The 18,297-nt window shown below is 43.7% G+C and overlaps 1 protein-coding gene and 1 pseudogene across 10 annotated transcripts in view; both read left to right on the top strand.

Moving 5' to 3' along the window:
• NCALD (neurocalcin delta) overlaps positions 1–18,297 on the top strand; it is a 449,016-nt gene that overhangs the window by 380,091 nt on the left and 50,628 nt on the right. For 3 of the 9 annotated variants that reach the window (XM_032245706.1, XM_032245714.1, XM_032245725.1), the window contains exon 4: positions 186–189. The exons of 5 other annotated variants lie outside the window; for them this stretch is intronic. The gene's annotated coding sequence lies outside the window, so the exon portion shown is untranslated. Of the gene's footprint in view, positions 1–185; positions 190–4,714; positions 4,726–18,297 lie in introns of all 9 variants that reach the window. One more of the 9 variants, XM_032245768.1, reaches the window with a different exon arrangement.
• On the top strand, positions 11,856–13,273 carry LOC116528469 (annotated as a pseudogene). Its single transcript, XR_004259050.1, has one exon. The product of XR_004259050.1 is annotated as a 60S ribosomal protein L4 pseudogene (transcript).

Here is an 18,297-nt window from a genome sequence, read left to right as displayed (position 1 = left end):
CCTTCCTTTTTTTGAGATGGAATCTCACTGTGTCACCTAGGTTGGAGTGTAATGGTGTGATCTTGGCTCATTGCAACCTTTGCCTCCCAGGTTCAAGAGATTCTCCTGCCTCAACTTCCCAAGTAGCTGGGACTACAGGCTCCCACCACCATGCCCAGCTAATTTTTTTTTTTTTTTTTGGAGAGATAGGTCTCCCTATGCTGCTTAAGCCGGTCTCGAACTTCTGGGCTCAAGCGATCCTCCTGCCTCAGCCTGCCAAAATGCTGGAATTACATGAGTGAGCCATCATACCTAGCCTCTCCTTTTTTATATTTTCTTCGTTTCTTTGTAATCATTTTTGTTTCAATCCCATTCATAAAGCTGAATTTGACTATCGGATTAAGCATATTTGAACCTTTAGATCTGTCTTCAATGAGGAAGGTTTAGGTTGTCAGTTCCAGCCATTTATGACATGACGATATTTGTGCTTCTGAGTATATACTGCATGTCAGCTGTATAAATTTAATGTGTTTGCCAGCTATACATGATAAATGCATAGCTCTAAAGTCTCCTCTTCTTAGATCACCTCTGTGGAGCTGTGTTTGCTGACATCATAACAACTAAGCTATGTGTACTAATAAGCTCGTCTGTGCTGCAAAATTAAATAGATAAGGCCAGAAGTCATGTTATTCAGGAAAAAGCTGAATGTAATTTTCTTTACAATATCTTTTAATGGAGTGAGCACATCTGGTGATTCAGCAGCATGTGTATTTTTAAGTGGTTTACTGTGTGTGTACACAGGATACAGTTTGCAGAATTCAGGGTGCCTCCCCTGCTTGGCCTGCGCTGGCTAGCAGGGAGTAGCATCTACCTGACCTTGCCTCAGCTGCCCCTAGCCCAAGTAGTGACAGTCCAGGAAAATACTATAAGCTATTTAAAACAACTTTAGAATATTTGGGGAATATATTTTTTATACTGGTTCTACAGAGTTGATTTGTTTTTACAGTGTTTGCTGTAATATAAAGACTAGAAAAAATAAAGATAGTTCAATAGAAGTGAAATTCTCTTATAGCATTTAGAACGAGCAGGAAAAATCTTAGGTGGTTCCTGCTGGGAAGGGGGATGGATGGGTGTGCAGGGTGGTACGTGAGTAAACCCACCCAGGCACACACAGACAACCTTAGATGGAAGGTGGTTTGCCCACTGGCACACAGAATCTGTCTTATAGAGACGTGGGAGCCTTTGTTGGTTTTTTGTTTGTCTGTTTGGGATTTTTTTAAACCACTTTGTGAATATATGTTCACCTTTCCTCTCTTTAGATTAAGCTTCCATTTTCATTTTCTCTTAACAAGACATGGAAATAGCAACCAGAGAGTAAGTAGCTTAACAGGAAAGCTTTTCCTTAAGCACACAAATATACACACATCCTCAAACACTTGACAGCATCCTCTCTGAGCCTCTGCTCTGTTTTCCACCATGAGATACGCTGCAGCGTGGAAGAAGTAAAAAGATCTGTGTTCTCCTCCACCTTTGGCACTTACAGGCTATACATATAAAACCTTGGGCAACCCTTAATTCTTGACCATCCACTTTGTTACTATGGGGATAATGAATCTTCCCTCTTCCTTTGTCATGATATTTCAAGGATCTGCTGAAACAGTGTATGTGAAAGTCTGTGGATTCATGCAAGAAGGGACTGGGCTTTATTTCAATCAGTAGCACTGGGCAGCTGGTCTAGTGCTGCACACACTTTGAGTTCAGCAGATATTAGCGGTAAGGGTGAGTGGGTTTAAAAGAGACCCTGTACATGATTTTAAAAGCAGTGTCATCTGCTCATTTAGATCTTTTATAATCTGTATGGTGAGATTAGGAGCAGAGGGAACAGAGGTCAAATTAGAATTAAGACAAAATTAGGTTTTAATGATTTCTTCATTCAGGCAACAGATTTTTATTAAGCACTGTAACTTGCTAGGCCTTGTTCTAGGCATTGAGGTTACAGCAGTGAACAAAACAGACCCAAATCAGTGGCCTCATGAAGCCTCCGTTCCAGCAGAATGTATTAGCCAGGGTTCTCTAGAGGAACAGACCTAACAGGATAGATGTATTATGAAGGGGAGCTTATTAAGGAGAATTGACTCACACGATCACAAGGTGAAGTCCCACCATAGGCTGTCTGAAGAACAAGGTGATGAACAAGAAAACCAGTCCAAGTCCCAAAACCTCAAAAGTAGGGAAGCCAGCAGTGCAGTCTTCAGTCTGTGGCTGAAGGCCCAAGAGCCCCTGGCTCCATCAGTGGTGTAAGTTTGAGAGTCCAAAAGCTGAACAACTTGGAGTCTAATGTTCCAGGGCAGTAACCATCCAGCAGGGGAGAAAGAGGGAGGCTGGAAGCCTATTCCTTCCAACTTCTGCCTGCTTTATTCTAGTCATGCTGGCTGCTGATTAGATGGTGCCCACCCAGATTGAGGGTGGGTCTGCCTCTCGCCGTCCACTGACTCAAATGTTAATCTTTGGTAACACCCTTACAGGCACATGCGGGAGCAATACTTTGCATCCTTCAATCCAATCAAGTTGACACTCACTATTAACCATCAGGCAGGGGAAAATAGACACTAAGCTAAATAAAACTGCTAATCTATTAGAATTGCAAGTGTTAAGGCAACCCAAAATGTAGAGAAGGAGGATCAGGTATTATTTTTAAACTAAGGGGTGAGAGCGGGCACTGCTGACAAGGGGACATTGGAGTAGACCTGTAGGAGGTAAGGAATGAGCCATGAGGACATGGTGGGGAGAACTGGAGCCATAAGGACAATCTGAATTATGAGGATACAGGCAGTGATATTCAAGCCATGAAGATACGAGAGGGTCCTGGAGCCATGAGAATATGGGGGATGGAGACATTCAAGCTGTGAGGACATGGGAGTCAGGGCATTAGAGGCAGAGGGAACAGCATGTGTACCCTAAGTAGGGGGAACGTGCCAGGCATATTTGAGGAAAGACACCAATGAAGCTAAACTGGAGGGAGACAACTTGAAATAGAAGAACCTAGAGAGACAAGAATGATTAAGATGAAGATGACTAAGATGAAGAAGAGGATGATGAAGATGCAGAAGATGAAGATGAAGATACTGTTGAGTGCTTACTTTGTCAGGTTCTGTTGCATTATCTCACCTGGTCCACACGAAAACCCCAATGTGCATTTGAGGAAACTGATGCACGGAGAAGTATGAGTTCCTAAGGGTCACACAAGCACGCAGTCTTTAAGCCAGGTCCGGGACTCAGGGTCCTCTGACGCCAACAGCCCTGTCCTTACCCACTGTGCCTTATCATGTCTCCTGTGTAAGCAAGCCAACCCCAGATAGCGTTCTCTGGTGTTCCGTGTCCTGGGCAACTTTTATTGTTAGCCAGCTTTGTAGTGAGTTTACTATCACCAAAAAAGTCCCCTGAGGCTACTCTCAGTTTCCTAGGAGGAACAAAACATAAGGAGAAAACCAATACCAGTACCATTGCTGATAAACTTTGGACCCAGGTAAAGAAAATCTCAGTTTCCCAGGTATAGAAAGAAGACTTACTGAAAAGATGACCACAGACAGTAGCTATGGAAAGGTGCAATCTTTAGTTATTACTAACTGAATGATTGCCAGGAATATTTGCCAGCTACCTTGCTATTCACCTAACACCAATATTTATGAATGGTCCAGCTGCCCTCTGCTTTGTGGAATTCTCGAAAATGGCAAAAGCAATGTAACACCATCTACAGTCAATACAAAAAAGGTGCAACAGAATGGAGCCATTGTTTCTTGGGCATCTACCACTTGCCAGCACTTTTCTCAGTGCCACAGACAGAAGCACAACAAAACCCATAGGTGCACCCAGTGCTCCCTGGGGAGAGGAATGACACCAAATGGGCACAGCTATCTCCACCTGAACGCTAAGAAAGACTCCAAGGAGAAAGAGGGAGTCACAATTTTAACTATTGGAAAACTATCCATGTTTACAAGAAGTTTTGTCTGTATTCTCCCCTGAGCTTCCTTCTTAGGGGTGGAGTGGCAATAAAAACGCTGGTCAAGGTCAAGGTAGAGTGAGGACTTTGGTGATTCCAATGAGGTTGGGGTGCAGCCTTGAGAGGCCCTGAGTACGAGGCTACGGGGTTTGGCATTTAATCTGTCATCAGTAGGGAACCATGGAAGACTTTTGAGAAGGGACATGACATGGGTAAGGTGGGGAGCCCTAAAGAGGCTGAGCAGTTAATATTTTTGAGTTCAGATGGGAGACAGTGAAAACAGTGAAAGCTTGGATTAAGAAATGGTAGTGGCTGGGTGCAGTGGCCCAGACCTGTGATCCCAGTACTTTGGGAGGCCAAGGCAGGAGGATCACGAGGTCAAGAGATCGAGACCATCCTGGCCAACATGGTGAAACCTTGTCTCTACTAAAACTACAAAAATCAGCTGGGCATGGTGGCATGCGTCTGTAATCCCAGCTACTCGAGAGGCTGAGGCAGGAGAATCGCTTGAACCTGGGAAGCAGAGTTTGTAGTGAGCCAAGATCACACCACTGCAGTCCAGCCTGGCATCAGAGTGAGACTTTGTCTCAACGAAAAAAAAAAAAAGAAAAAGAAAGAAACTATAGCAGTGACAGGAAATGAAGTTGAGAGCAGCCTTGGCAACATAAACCCTGTCTCTACACAAAATAGAAGAAAATTATAGTCAGGTGTGGTGGTGCATGACAGTTGTTCCAGCTACTGAGGAGGTGGCACTGTGGTGAGCCATGATGGCGCCACTGCGCTCCAGGCTCTAAAAAAAAAAAAAAGAAGAAGAAGCGTTGAAAGACAAGGATTTCCTTATGGCTGTATTTTATTTTTCTTGACAAATGAAGGTTGTTTTGTGTTTTTTAAAAATTAGTTTATTCCTCTTTCTCATCTCTCTTACATTCTTATGAAAAGCTGATTTCAAACACAGCAATAAAACAACTGAGAATCATTTCTTCCCCTAGGTAAGAAAGAATTGATTCACTCAATCAGTCGATATCCTGTATGTGTTACTCCTCAGTGACCTCTAGTTTGTTCTGAAAATATGATTCTTGTCCAGCTAGAGCCTGGGAATGGGTGACAAGTTGCCCTTAACAGCTCTAAGACCTTTCCAGAGCCAGGTGGCCATTTGCTGTGGGGCTTCTCTGGATCTGCTCTTATTCTGCCCAGACCCCACTTGGTTTGGTCTGTTTAGTGATTGATGGGCCTTGAAAACTCCAGAAGTTCTTTCTTCTTCAGAGGTTCTTTCCTCCCCTAACTCTGAGCCATAGCTACCATTTCCACTCGCCACTGGGTATCCTATTGGCTGGGCGTGAGAAGTGGTCTTTGTGTTGGACATGGCCAGGTTTAACTCTGTGCCTTTAAGACAACACTCTGAGCCTCCAGGATGAGGTGGAAACACCAGCAGGTGCAGTTAGGGCATCTCCACACCTGCTGTATAAATAGGGAATATATATACTTTTTAGCATTGTAATTGGCATGCAGTAGGAACCCAAAATAGGAATTCCCTTCCTTTCCTGTCCCTGCAGTTTGGTTGCTGAGACATGAATAAACTAGGGAAGGACTTTGAGAGGTGCTGTGACCACTCTTTAGACATAGAATGGACCACTATCCAAAATGTAGTTCAGATATCAAGACTGAGATGCTATACACACACTGAAGGGATAGGAACAGGTTTTCTACTTACACAATGGGGGCTTCTGGGCACAGCAGGGGACGCCTGCTAAGCTAGTCCCAACATGGCTTGAGAGAAGAGGAAAAGAGGCAGCTTGGGGTTTTGATTGCAGTGAGGGGGTACATACAGAGTGAGGGCTCCTGCATGTGAATGGGGGCCTGCCTGGTTTGAGTCTCCCACTGGTGTCAAGAAGGGAGCACCTTTTGTTATTAGCTAGCCCAGATGTGTGGGACACAAGGGGAATAGGGATGAGTGATGCTCAAAAGCTGTGAGCAGTCAAGCATCAAAAAAATTGAGTCAGGGCCGGGCGCGGCGTCTCACACCTGTAATCCCAGCACTTTAGGAAGCCGAGGCAGGTGGATCACAAGGTCAAGGGATTGGGACCATCCTGGCCAACATGGTGAACCCTGTCTCTACTAAAAATACAAAAATTAGCTGGGCGTGATGGCATGCGCCTGTAGTCCCAGCTACTCAGGAGGCTGAGGCAGGAGAATCACATGAATCCGGGAGGCAGAGGTTGCAGTGAGCCAAGATTGTGTCACTGCACTCCAGTCTGGCAACAGAGCGAGACTCTGTCTAAAAAAAAAAAACTGAGTCAGGCTTTATTACAAGAGCATGATGTTGAAACAGGATTGGATGGAAGTGAGAATCAAGGGTGACTCCAAAGGAAAAAGAAGCCTCATTCCTCATCCCAGCTGTAATATGAGCCTCTGCTGGCCGCAGCAGAGATCAATATAATCCTGACACAAATGGAATCCTTAGACTGTGAAAATATGATCACATGGCTTCCTTTCAGCCATGAACACAAGGAAATCTGAAGGAAGGAATAATAGAGTGAATTATGTGGATTACTGGAGTTAGCAAATAAAAATACAAGATATTCGATTAAATTTTAACTTCAGTTAAACAATAATTTTTTTGTATAAGTATGCCTGTCAGAATTCAGGACATACTTAAGAAAGTATTCATTGTTTATCTGAAGTTCACGTTTAACTGGATATCCTGCATTTTATATGACAACTTTAGTGAGCCCTTAAAAGCCCTGCAGACCTGGGAGGTGAGGCCAGGGAAGAGAAGGGCATGGTAGAACATATGTCTTTAGGTAGCACAGAGCACCTTCCTGCCACCCTTAGCACTCATCCATCTTTGATCCGAGGATGCTGTTGGGTGCTGCCTTTTCTATGGGCTTGGTAAGGCAGTAGGAGCAAAGCTTCCTTTAATACAGGTTCTTACTTAGCTAGCAAGCTTAGCCAGAGGACTGGATTCTTATAACTTTCCATGCTTTTTTCTCTCTTGTCAGTTTAATAGGTGGCTGCCTGCCTGTGCTGGTAACCACAGACATGCCTAATTGCTTTTGTTTATTACCTGATTTGTATTTTCTTCAGTCTTTGTTACTTCCTATCCTCTCTTCAATGTATCATTTTATCCTGCTCTCTACCACAACCTCCCATCTGCCTTCCCTCCCTCCCTCCCTCCCTTCCTTTCTTCCTTCCTTTTGTTTTCCTTTTTCTTGTTCTTCCCTTCCTTCAGTGGCTTTTTGGGGCACCTCCTAATTTCTAATCTGCAACAGTTGTTCTGCCTCCTCTTTTATCCAAAATTAGTCATTTTTTTAGCTACTTCTGACCCCTTCAGAGCAAACTCACGATGCAGATAATCTAATCAATGCAGGTTCTGCTTAAGTAACATCATGATAATGACACAGATTTCTTTAGTGAGATTCAGAATGGGGTTAGAAAACACCATGGGTTGGGTTTGGTTTGGTTTAGTTTTGTTTTGGCATTATTTATTGGCCTGGTAATAGGAGAAATGTAGTGTGATTCTTACTGCAAAGCATTGATTCCTGCAGCAAGAGTTCCTTGAATGCATGGCCTGAGTCCTTTAGGGAATATATCCCTTGCAACCAGAGCTGTGTCCAATAAGGAAGAGGTGCCTGCATTTAACCAGAAGAGCAAAAAGCCTGAAGGTGGGATGCTGGGGCCACAGCAGAATAAGATGCTCGTCAATGGCAACAAATTGTCAATTTGTCAATGACAATAAATGCTTATTAAGCATCTGTCAGGAATGGCATTAGGTGCCAGAGATACAATATGAAAGAAGACAGAATCCCCCTATAATGGAGTTTAGCGTCTGGCAGGAGATATAGATTTTAAGTATATAACTGTGCAAATAATTCCTTTTGTAGTAAATGCTTTTCCTAAGCACAAGATGTGACTGGAGGAAGTGATGTTTTGGGTGGTCCGAGATGGCCTCCCCAAGGAGGGCATGCAGGGTGAGGGTGGAGAAATTAGGGCAATGAGGACATTTAGAAAATGGGAGAGGTTGAGTTGGAAAGGAGGGCATTTCATGTCCTGAGAGTGGCTGTCCGGTGAATAACAGATCTGATGGAGCAGGGGCAGAGGCCAGAAGACCAACTACAGGCAGTGATCCAAGCAAGTCTTCCCTGCTCCTGGGGCACTGCTGAAATAAGGGAGCCCTGGGGCTCCTCCTGGAGATGGTGGCCAACACAGCTTTCTGTTTCAGCAGCATCACACGGTTGCTATGACTGATGAGTGACACTCAAGCAAGGCTCATGGGATCTGAATACAGGGCCACAGCCTCCTCAGCCCCAGGAAAAAAGACCAGAAACAACCAACCAACAACCAACCAGACAAACAAAAACAACACAGCATTCTGCTCACCTTCAACTGCTTCTCTAATGGGTCTCTAATGAGTCTTTGCTTAATTTCATGTTAGAATAAGGACTTCCATGCAGGGAAACCCTCAATGGGGGGCTGGCAGTCCATGGCCCTGTATTCAGGTGCGTACACACCCAAAGATGTCATTCACCCCTGGCTAGCAACCTGAGGAGGGGAGAAGTCAGGCTGGAAGCCAGCAGTGGTTCTCTTTCGTTCTTTCTTGCTTATATCACTTTTATGCTCTTGTTCTTTCCGGTTCTCCATGGAAGCAAAACAATGGGGAGAATGTTGAGAGCCCCCAACTCTGGAGGACTCATTGTTGTAAACAACCTAACCAAAGTGAACCTTTATCTCATTCAGATTAATAGTTACGTTTAGCAAGCACCTACTAGATGCCAGCCATGATGCTGACATTTTCCCTATTCATTGGGGAAAATGAGTTTTTCCTCCTTTTCTCATTTGGTCCTCCAAACAGCCCTGTGAAAAGGGTGCTATTGTGCCTATTTTACTGGAGAGCAAATGGTACCAAGACATGTTCAAGGACTTGCCCAAGGTCACATAACACAGCCCCATAATACAGACTTCAGTGGACTTCTGCTACCAAGTCCAATTCTCTGTCTACACACTTTGCTGGAGGAAGCAAAAGATGCAAGAGGTTAAGACGTTACTTAATGTTCTCTTCTTGCTAGCCAATTAATGGGATTCTCACTTGTACATATGTTTGATGAATAAACATTCATGTTTTCATAAGTTTGATAGACAAACATTAATACTTTTGGCCATGTTGGCCAGGATAGGGATTGACCAGTACCTTCCAACAGAAGCAGCCACTGAAACCCTGACAGTGATCCAGCCAGAGACACAAAAGGGGTGAGGGTGGAGAGGATGGTTCTGGTGGTATACCATTGAGACCATGAGTTGCATGAATTTGTCATGGCAGTTAGCTTCTCAGCACCCCTTATCCTTGGAAAATAACCAAGATATAACATCTCTCACATCAATTCTACAGTGAAATCATGAGGATAAAATATTATTGAAAATGCTTCATGCCTATAATCCCAGCACTTTGGGAGGCTGGAGCTGGTGGATCACTTGAGGCCAGGAGTTTGAGACCAGCCTGGCCAACATGCTCAAAACCTGTCTCTACTAAAAATACAAAAATTAGCCAGATGTGGGGGCACATGCCTGAAGTCCCAGCTACTCCAGAGGCTGAGCCACGAGAATCACTTGAACCTGGGAGGCAGAGGTTATAATGAGCTGAGATTGTGCCACTGCACTTTAGCCTGGGAGACAGAGCAAGACCCTGTCTCAAAGAAAAAGAAAACAAAAGAGAAAGAAATGTTCTGAATTACACCCAGAATCCCAGATTCCTATTATTTCTCTGTCCTATGTAGGATACTATTTTTACAAAAAGATTCCTTCTAAACCAGGAAACAGTAGATGTTAAATACATGTATGCCAAATAAATTAAAAAAAAAATTATGAACTATTCCTTGAATCAATTTACTGAATGAATTTGTGGCACCTAAAGGATATCTAAAAATGGGGACTTGAGCTCTTCTTATACCTCTTCTGCTAAGTTTAATGATGAGGCCTGGATCAGCATGATGGATCTATTTGCCTCCCCAATCCATGAGGACCCTGACTGTTTTGCTTTATGGTTTTATCAGAACCCAAAGTAATATAATGAGTTTTAAGTAAGAAAATATTTAGTACTCTAGTTAAGCAGACATTTACAGCAACCGGAATTCCTCAGAAGTTTCCCAGAGTAGTCTTAACCGGTGGCAGCCTTGAGGGGCTGTTGAGGCCCCAGAGCACCCTCCTCTTCTGGCTGCAGCCTGCTTTGGTCCAGCATCTGACTCCCAAGGCAGCCAAAACAGGCACATCTCTTGGAATGGTCTGATGGCCAGGTGGTCTGATGGTGAAGGGACATGTGGATCTCATCTGAAGCTGTTGACTTCAGACACTCCCACAATTTCTTTGTTTGGGACAGCGCTGGCATTTCTGTAGGCCTGGAATGTGACCATTTAGTAAGTCCTCTGTCCACTTTCTCATGCGCCTTTTATTTATTTATTTATTTATTTATTTATTTATTTATTTATTTTATTTAGTGAGCTGTAGTCTCACACTGTCGCCTGGGCTGGGGTGCAATGGTGCAATCTCAGCTCACTGCAATCTCTGCCTCCTGGGTTCACGTGATTCTCCTGCTTCAGCCTCCAGAGTAGGTGGGATTACAGGCACACAGCACCACACTCAGCTAATTTTTGTATTTTTAGTAGAGACAGGGTTTCACCTTGTTGGCCAGACAGATCTCAAACTCCTGACCTCATGATTTGCCTGCCTTGGCCTCCCAAAGTGCTGGGATTACAGGCGAGAGCCACCACGCCTGGCCGGGCCATTTAAGCAAGCAGTGTAAGTACCCCTCCAATTGCTGGCAACCTGGAAGTAAGTGGAGGCAAAGTTAGACATTAGATGGACTTGGAGTAGCTGGGAGCCATCAGGAGTTGAATTTCAAGCAATATAAGATGTACATAGAAGATGTAGGGTACTTTTGAGGTGAAATATGTCTTTAGGCTGAAACAGAAGAGAGGGTATTTACATGATTACAACAGTGTACTCTTTTAAGAGCAGGGTGGGTGTGTCCTCCTAAGCTCTGGAATAGCAAATACCAAACTCACTTGTGCATCACTATAATTCAGGCAGACCGGTGGGGGCAGGGGGAGTGAGGCATGGAATTCCAATTTCAAGTCCAATTTAATTCTCATCTTAGCAGACATGTAAGCTCTTACAAGATGTGTAGTTGGGTTATAAAGGCTTTAGAGGAAAATGGCTTACTGGAGAACTCACTGCAAAGAGAGTTCGTCATGTCATTGGCAAGAATAAGTTCTTGGCAATATAAATCAGGTCTATCTGCTAAAAATCCTGCACTGGCTCAGCCTCAGTCCAGAGTGAAAGCCGAAAGTCCCTATAGTCACTTTCAGAGAAGTCCCCGCATGACCAGGCCCCTCATGACGGTGCTGATGTCATCTCCTCCCCTCCCTCATGCCCTCCACTCCAGCCACATCCTGGATCGTGCTAGGCACACCTCCAACTTAGACCCCTCTCGTTCACTGTTCTCACCCCTGTAAGAGTCTTCTCACAGTTATCTCCATGGTGACCTGCCTCACTTCCTCTGGTCTTTTTCCAATGTTGCTTTCTCAGTGGGGCCTTGCGTGACTTCTGATTCAAAACTCTAACACCCATTCACCCACTGCTGGTATTCTGTAGCTCTCTTCTCTTCTTTACTTTTCTCCATAATGTATCTTCATCTATCATTTTACTTATTTATTTTATTTATTGTATGTCTATTGCTACTGTAAGCACCATGAAAACAGGTTCTTATAGTCTAGTGGCAGTAGACATACAAGAATAAGTTCTTGCCAATGACATGAAGAACCTCTCTGCAATAAATTCTACCTAAGGAACCATGACCAAGTGAATAAAAGAAAGGTGGAGTCGCTTTTCCTGTGGCAGCTGCCGGGCCGAGAGGAGCGTGGCTGTCTCCTCTCTCCACCATGGCGTGTGCTAGCCCACTGATATCGGTGTACTCCGAAAAGGGGGAGTCATCTGGCAAAAATGTCACTTTGCCTGCTGTATTCAAGGCTCCTATTAGACCAGATATTGTGAACTTTGTTCACACCAACTTGCGCAAAAACAACAGACAGCCTTATGCTGTCAGTGAATTAGCAGGTCATCAGACTAGTGCTGAGTCTTGGGGTACTGGCAGAGCTGTGGCTCGAATTCCCAGAGTGCGAGGTGGTGGGACTCACCGTTCTGGCCAGGGTGCTTTTGGAAATATGTGTCATGGAGGCCGAATGTTTGCACCAACCAAAACCTGGTGCCGTTGGCATCGTAGAGTGAACACAACCCAAAAACGATATGCCATCTGTTCTGCCCTGGCTGCCTCAGCCTTACCAGCGCTGGTCATGTCTAAAGGTCATCGTATTGAGGAAGTTCCTGAACTTCCTTTGGTAGTCGAAGATAAAGTTGAAGGGTACAAGAAGACCAAGGAGGCTGTTTTGCTTCTTAAGAAACTTAAAGCCTGGAATGATATCAAAAAGGTCTATGCCTCTCAGCGAATGAGAACTGGCAAGGGCAAAATGAGAAACCGTCGCCGTATCCAGCGCAGAGGCCCCTGCATCATCTACAGTGAGGATAATGGTATCATCAAGGCCTTCAGAAACATCCCTGGAATTACTCTGCTTAATGTAAGCAAACTGAACATTTTGAAGCTTGCTCCTGGTGGGCATGTGGGACGTTTCTGCATTTGGACCGAAAGTGCTTTCCGAAAGTTAGATGAATTGTATGGCACTTGGCGTAAAGCTGCTTCCCTCAAGAGTAACTACAATCTCCCCATGCACAAGATGATCAATACGGATCTCAGCAGAATCTTGAAAAGCCCAGAGATCCAAAGAGCACTTCGAGCACCACGCAAGAAGATTCATCGCAGAGTCCTAAAGAAGAACCCACTGAAAAACCTGAGAATCATGTTGAAGCTAAACCCATATGCAAAGACCATGCGCCGGAATACCATTCTTCACCAGGCCAGGAATCACAAGCTCCGGGTGGATAAGGCAGCCGCGGCAGCAGCAGCAGTAGAAGCCAAATCAGATGAGAAGGGAGTTGCAGGCAAGAAGCCTGTTGTAGTAGGTAAGAAAGGAAAGAAGGCTGCTGTTGGTGTTAAGAAGCAGAAGCCTCCAGTAGGAAAAAAGGCAGCAGCTACCAAGAAACCAGCCCTGGAAAAGAAGCCAGCAGAAAAGAAACCCACTACAGAGGAAAAGAAGCCTGCTGCATAAACTCTTGAATTTGATTATTCCATAAAGGGCAAATCATTTTGGACAGCTTCTTTTGAATAAAGACCTGATCAAACAGGCAAAAAAAGAAAACACCTAAAGAAAGAAAGGTGGAGTCAACCTAAATGTCTACCAAGGGGAATTAGTTAAATAAATTTCATATACTGGAATACCAAAAGGCTGTAAGTCTCATATTATGAAACATTGTATCTGTTACCTAATTTAGTGTTTAGCACAAGGGCAGTGCTCAATTGATTGTCTGTTGAATCAATCAATAAATGAAAATTTAGCAATTTGAAAGGTTGAATGATTTACATTCGTATGTATAATATGGAAGAATTTCCACAATATTGTTTTAAGTGAAAATGAAGGTTAAAGAATAATATAAAATTATCCCATGTATAATTAGAGTCTACAAATTTCATATATACACATTTAAATGTCTAGGGGGGTATATGTAAACTGTTAATAGTGTCTTTTTATGGAGTGCTATTGAATCAGAATGAGTATGTTCACTTTCTCATTTTTATATCCCTTTATTCCTTAGATTTTTTTCAGTAGTGATGTAATACTTTGGTAATCTGCAAAACAAAAAAAATGATATTTCCATATTTGGAGGAGGAAGAAACGATTGCTATTAGACAAGATTCTGCTCAGATTCTTATCAGAAGTATGTTTTATTGACAGTAATATGGTTGCACTTTATGAAAAATAAAACTTGGAAAAACCCTAGGCCAGGCCCTTTTCAGCCTGAAATGCACACTCTGGTAGAGCAAGGTCTCTGATATTTTGGAGACTGTAACCTCTGCTCACCTGGAGAAACAAGATGATTTCCTGGGCTTTATCTCATGATGTAGGGAAGGCAAAGGAAGAGTACATTTGTTTCTAGTGAGCCTCCTGCTCACCAGATTTTTTGTACCATTTCAGTTCTCATCTCAAACCCGATCACCTCTCTGCAGGGGGTGTGAGAGCCAGGTGTGTGGCTGGGGGACCCAGGCCATGACCCCTTACACAGGAGGTATGAACCTACATGCCCATCCCCACTGGGAAGAGGCCTCACTGGGGGCAATGGCTTTGTAACATATTTCAGACAATTCCAGCAAAGCCATTTTGTGATCCAAATGGGGCGTAGGTCTCATTTCCTTACATTGGCTCATCTTAGCAGAGGCGAGAAGAGAGAATATTCTTCAATCAAGGTAAAGGCTAAGTTAGTGAGATTATTATATAACTTTCAATTCTCTCTGTTTTATATTTTAATTTTTTCTGACATACTACTGTGTTTTATTTCCTAATTTGCCTAATATAATATATATATATATATATATGAAGTTTGTACGTATAGTCTCCTTTCAAATTCCCACTGGTTCCATTGAAGATAAATTCTGAAGCAATGTACCCTTCAGGTTTTTATTTAGTCTTTCTTGTTTTTTTCTTAGTGAAAATCAAAGATAGTTGACCTAAAAATGAACTTGTGGGACTTTAGTCACCAGTAAAATTAAGAAGCTAAAATACCTAATGTCTAAGTCACAGTAAATGAACACATACTCCTCTTCATCCATAACTTTGATAGTTTTCTTTCTTATATTTTAAGAACCTTTTTTAAGTTGCGTCTTCTTCACAATCTAGACATTCCATTGGTTGAAAATGTAAAGAAACTGTTAGTAGATAAGATTACCTGCCGCAAATTAGGCAGATGTTTTAATGAACCTGGTCTCTTTCAGGAATCGCTGTGGGTTCTGGGTTCCTTGTTGCAGCCAAGCTTGACTAACTGCTCGCATCTTGCAAATTCCATTTTAGGAGACTTTGGTGCAGTTTGCATTGAGGCTTTTCCTCTGAAGTTAATCAGGCTGTCCAGGATAAGTTATGTCCTTTTCCCTGGAAAATCTAACTCTGGGCTCTGAGGAATTAAGTCATGGAGCTTTCAGAACCTTATGAGGAATCACAGAAATGCAAGGCTTCAGATCTTTCCCTCCATGGATACACAAAATAAAGAAGGGAATGCGCTCTTTCTGAAAGCCTGTTCACCAGCCACCATTTCTTCTCACTGTGGCATTATGTTTAGTTGTCATTCCTTGATTTTCCTTTTTAAGTGGAAACTTAATTTTAAGTTCTTATTTTAGATTCCTCGTAGTGGTTCTTTGTTGGTGATTTTGTGTCTCCTCTTTGGATATATTTTTTTTCTTTTTCATCTGCAGTCAGTATCGACTCCAGATTTATTTTTTGATCTCTAGGAGTCTGGGTGTGACCCAGAATAAGGTGAGCGATTTCACGTTCCCCTTCCCAGAGTAAACTACTGAATAACAGGATGCCAGTGTCTAATAGAATAGGTACGCAGTCAACTTAAGAAAGTGCAAGACTGAAGCAAAGGTCCTAAAGACGTAAAAGATGGGACATCCAGGAGGCCAAGGTGCCTAGAATAGAGAGAGAGCTAAGAGGTAAGTCAGAGATGGCCCAGGGCCAGCTTACACAGAGCCTTGTGAGCCAAAGAGGGAATTCTGACTTTATTCTACGTGCAAGAGAAGCTTTCATAGAACTTTAATCAAGGGATTGACATAGTCTGATAAGTGTTCTTAAGAGGATACTTTTATGCTGGGCATGGTGGTGTGCATCTGTAGTTCCATCTACTTGGGAGGCTGAGACAGGAGAATTGCTTGAAGGAATTCAAGGCTATAGTGTGCTAGTGCACCATAATTACCTGTGAATAGGTGCTGCACTCCAGCCTGGGTGACATGGTGAGGCCCTGTCTCGAAAAACATGAAAATATTTTATAAAAGGTTATTCATTACTCTTGGAGGCCAAGTAAAGAATAGATTGGGGCAAGGGGGTAGGGAGAGGGGAGAGGAGTAAAAAGTGAGATTTCAGTGTGGAGAGTTGTAGAAGATCAGGTAGGAGTAATAGTTTGTATTAAAGTGGTGACAGTGGAGATGGTGAGAAGTGAATGGATTCAAGACAAATTTTGGACACACATTCAACAGCTTGCTGATGGAACAAAAATGAAAGAAATCATGGATGAGCCCAGGGCTTTAGAGAGAGCAGTTGAGTAGAAGATGGTGTTCTTTACTGAGATGGGGCAGGTCGGGGTTGGGGCACAAGATTCAGAGAAAATACCAAGAGCTCCAATTCGAATTTGTCTGGTTGTACTGAGACCTTTCAACGTGCAGCCTGGAGCTGGGTATGAAGGACACAGCGTCGAAGAGGGCATGGTTTTAGCCTCTTTGTGTTTGTCTACCTACTTCACCGGCCACTCCTTCTTATTCTCCCTTACTGGCTCCTTCTCATCTCCCAGAGTCTAAATGTCATGGTGATCAAAGGCTCAGTCCTTGGTCTACATTGACTTCCTTGGTGCTGTCATCTAGTCTTTGGGCATAAGCAGTATACACATTCACTTCCTTGGTGCTTTCTATCCACATTCATGTCCCTGGTGCACTCATTCAGTCCTTGGTTGTAAACTGTCAATATACTGATGACTACCAAGTTTATATCATCTCACTGAGCCTCTTCCTCTACTTGTAGATTTATATATTCAACTGCCTACTTGACATTTCTAACTGTTGTGTAATAGGCATCTCAGGGTTAACACATGCACAACTAAATACTGATATTCATGCCTTATCTGAAAGCCCTGCTTCTCTTGCATTCTCCTCATTTCTATAAGTGTCAATTTTATCCTTACAGTTGCTTAGGCCCAATCCTTGGAGCTATGCTGCACTGTTCTCTTTTTTCACGTCCTACATCTGAACCATCAACCAAACCTGTTGAGTCTACCTTTAAGCTGTACCCAGAATCTAACCACATGCCCCTTTTCTGCTGCTGCCACCCTGGTTCTAGCCACCATCACCTCTTGCCTGGATCATTGCATGGACATCCTAACTGGTCTTCCTGGCTCTGCCCTTTTCCTCTTTAGCTTGCTCTCAACATAGCAGTCAGAGTGGGCCACTCTGTTAGGATATAAATCAGCCCTGTCACATCTCTGCTAAAAACCCTACAATGGCTTGCCTCAGTCAGAGTGAAAGCTGAAAGTCCCTACAGTCACCTCCAAGCCCCACATGACCAGGCCCCTCATGATGGTGCCGATGTCATCTCTTCACCTCCCTCATGCCCTCCATGCCAGCCACATCCTAGATTGTGCTAGGCTTGCCTCCAGTGTAGACCCCTCTCATTCACTGTTCTTACTCTTGAAAGAATCTTCTCACAGTTATCTCCATGGTGACCTGCCTCACTTCCTCTGGTCTTTCTCCAATGTTGTTTTCTCAGTGGGGCCTTCCCTGGCTTCTTATTCAAAATTGCAACACCTGTTCACCTGCTGCTGGCATTCCACAACTCCCTTCTCTTCTCTACTCTTCCCCGTGGCACATCTTCATCTATCATTTCACTTGTTTATTTTATTTATTGTATATCTATTGCCACTAGACTACTAGACTATAAGTGCCATTGAGATGGGAGAGCTCCCTTGACCCCTTTGTGGGACTTGCAACAGGGATGTGGCTTACTTACTTGGATGCCATGCTCAAACCTCTTGTGAGAGGGGGAGCATGCATGCAAGCAGGTGTGGGGCCAAGGTGAGCACTTTTGGACTCTGGCCCCACAGCAGTGTCTAGTCGTGTGCTACAATTAATGCTCTTTCTGTCCATGGATGGCTAAGTGTTAACTAGCTCAGTGGAGAGTCAGGGTGACAGCCTTTTACACCCTGCCCTTTTGGTACCTGGGTTCTTGTTTGGCATCCAAGAAGAATCAGGTCACATAAATGGTTTGAAAGGTGACGAATGTGGAGGATTTTATTAAGCAGTAGAAGTGGGTCTCAGCAGAAGGGGAGCTGGAAAGGGGATGGTGCAGGAAGAAGGCAATATGTCTGGGCCCCAGCCATCTGTGGCCGGGCTCCTTTCTGAAGTTAGGCTGTCTGAAGTTAAGCCATGTCTATCCATAGTCTCTGATGCTCAGTTTCTTCTTCTCCCTGAATGTTCAGCTGCCTGTCTCTCTGCCAGCTGAGGTCTGGGGTTTATATAGGCACAGGATAGGGGGGCAGTGCAGGCCAAAAATATAACATTTGGGTGGGAAAACAGGGATAACTATTCTTATTTAGGGCCACGGTTTCAGGCTTGAGGGCAGGACCTT

The sequence above is a fragment of the Sapajus apella genome, unplaced genomic scaffold (assembly GCF_009761245.1).
Source record: "Sapajus apella isolate SASKATOON/1434 unplaced genomic scaffold, GSC_monkey_1.0 scaffold3, whole genome shotgun sequence".
Lineage (NCBI taxonomy): Eukaryota > Metazoa > Chordata > Mammalia > Primates > Cebidae > Sapajus > Sapajus apella.
This window is presented reverse-complemented; position numbering and strand designations above follow the sequence as displayed.